Source organism: Schistocerca americana, chromosome 2, assembly GCF_021461395.2.
Source record: "Schistocerca americana isolate TAMUIC-IGC-003095 chromosome 2, iqSchAmer2.1, whole genome shotgun sequence".
Classification (NCBI taxonomy): domain Eukaryota; kingdom Metazoa; phylum Arthropoda; class Insecta; order Orthoptera; family Acrididae; genus Schistocerca; species Schistocerca americana.
The window spans coordinates 540,868,466-540,871,428 of NC_060120.1; positions in this window are offsets into that span (position 1 = coordinate 540,868,466).

Below are 2,963 nucleotides of genomic sequence, written 5' to 3' on the forward strand. Positions count from 1 at the left end.
ATCACAGCAAAAAATGTGTTTATGATATAAAAAATGAGTTTATGATATCTATATTTTCCAACCATAAATGACATATGTCCATCATAGTTTTTCGTTTCGTATGTAAAATGTAACACTTTATGTATTTGCAAATGCATATTATGTTTCTTACATTGTGCGGTTTGATTGGTCCATTCTTCTCTGAAGGGAAGGTACTGTAACTGGTGAGGTATATCTTCATGTACAGCAAACATCGATTTTACCTGGCAACTGAGATGTGTATGGAACTGAAAGATTTTACCTGCAACAAGATGGCACTCTGCCTCACTACCACAAAGACGTCAGAGCCTATTTGGATTAAAATTTACGTGGATGGTGGATAGGTAGAAGAGGAGCTGTTGAGTACCCACCCCAGCCTCCAGACCTTACGCCTCTTGACTTATACCTATGGGAAACTTTAAAAAATGAAGTTTATCTACAGAAGCCAGCTACATTGAATGAGCTACAAGAAACCTTTAAGGCAACCTGTGCAGCTATCACACTGGAAACATTGACAGCCATAGTCCAGTCAACAGTTCAGTGGCACTGACATTGTTTGACTGCTAATGGAGCTTAATTTGAATATATAAAATAACCTTCCCCTCATGCAAGAATTGTAACACTACGTTAACTGTCACACTGTCAAAGAAGGTCTACATTTTACTGAACCTTTATGTGTTCAGTTCAGAAATAGGCTGCAATTAATCTGTGAAACATGAACTCAATTACTGTGCTCTAACAGTCGTAATGAATGCTTTGGATTTGAGATACTAGAATTCTTTTGTCGGTAGAATGACCTTCCATATTAATACTGCATAATTTATAACATCCAGCGATTCTAGTATGGTTCCTGGCATAAGTCTCACTTCCGTCGTTAAGAAGATCTATGTCTTGTTATTATGAACTGTTGCTTAAAACATATTTCACAGTTAACCTTGTATTTATTCTTTGCAAAAGGGATATAAAGATCCCAAAAAAATTTTTTCGTTGGAACAGTCACGAAATAAAATGACCAGATCCCACTAGCATAACTGCATAATTTCAATTATCCAGAAATCTTACTATCTCATACTACTTCATGCAGTATGAAATGAATGAGACATCACTGTCAAGAAAACTTCACTTGACTTAACTGGAACAGATCACTCATTCAAACATGAGTAATAGGTTCTCATCTCAAATATTAATAATTTATATAAACAAATTTCACATGCTTGTGGCTAAATCTGAACAAGAACTGGATCATATTTTAATTCATTATGGTTAAAAACTATCCAAATCATTTGAAGACCATGTGGTATATCACAATTTCATAATTATTTGGGAATTAAAAGTAATTGTTGTTTTCTGATACTAGTTATAAATGTTATATTACGTATGATTGTGTGATATAGTATGTATTATAGACCAGCAACATGTATTTAGCATATTTTACAATATTTAGAAAGTTATCTCAATTTTTATGTAGCTTTCTGTGCAAGAATGTTGTGTAGTCTGTAAAAGCACATTGTGAAATAATGTTGCATATCAAACAATCTTGTGTTTATGTTAAAATGGCAAAAATTATGGAAAGTATTAACAGAAATTATTGGCTGATATACCAAAATCATACACTATATTTATTTAATTTACATTTAAACTAAAAAACTAATTGTACATAGGACAAGAAACATTAAGAAAGAAAAAATTAAACAGTGGAAAAATGAGCTGGACTGTTCACTCAGAAGGTAATTTCTTATAAAATTTCACATGGCCAACAAATCTCTCATTTTCTTTACTGACAGAGGTAGAAGTTCTTTATACAACAAAAGGAAATTCATAAAAGATATATTTATTTAACCTTATCTGATTAGGATCATCAGGCCCTACTTTACATCAGACCAGAGTTTCACTCATGCCATATCTTTTTTACATCATAGACTCCTAAGAAATAAGTTTAAATATGACAGTATTAAAATGATCTAAGTATCTGAAGTGGCAATGTGAATAAATAATATTATCAGCTAATAAACTTAACGTTGGCAGTGCTTGTACTACCACAGCTACTGCCACTAATATTGCAAACAGGTAATAATAATAATAATAATAATAATAGTAATAATAATGATAGTTGCAGAAATAACAAGAATTTACGTATCACTGTACAAGAGAGATGTTTTGTGAAAAAGCGAGTTTGCTAGAAGGGAAATTTAAGAAGACTCCACCAGCTAAGAAACTGGGAAAAGAAGAAGATATGTCTGGGAAGAAGGATGTACAAGGATAACCAGTGCATACAGGGATTTTAACTTGAGAGTGATTTTCTATTTTATTGTTAGCAGAGAATGACGTAGCCAAGGTCGAATGACATTATGACTAAGACTCATCTACATCTGCATTGACAGTCAACCATACAACTCGTAATTTTCAAGTTTAGGTCATACTTCATAATTCCTTCGAGAACATTGGCAGCAGCTAAATCACTGTGGCTCATTTCATGAAAGGTGTTCTTAAATAAGCTTCAGATTTTATATACTTCCATTCATAGGTAACCATGATATACATTTCTCTTCTTTTTTCCTGACCAGTGCAAAAGTATGATCTCAAGACAGCATGCTATGCCCCAAAAAATAAATTTATGCTCTACTATTGTAAAATATCCTGTCAAAACAGAGAAAGTTGCACAAAAGTGTCGTTGTCCAGTTTTTGTTTTGCCCAAACCAACAGTCAGACCAAGCAGATTACTCTAGTGTACAATTTTTATATTATAATGATATATAATGTTCATGTACATACCACTTTTGATGTAGTTTTTTGAGGCTTGTCTTTATCAGCCGAACAAATATAAGATTTTCCACTCTTCCTCTAACTTCTCTTGATGTTCTGTTTCGAATTTTATGTATCTATTTTCCTTTCTGCCCTTTTATCTAAGAGTACAATACCCTTTGGAGTGAAACTTTCGTCCGGTT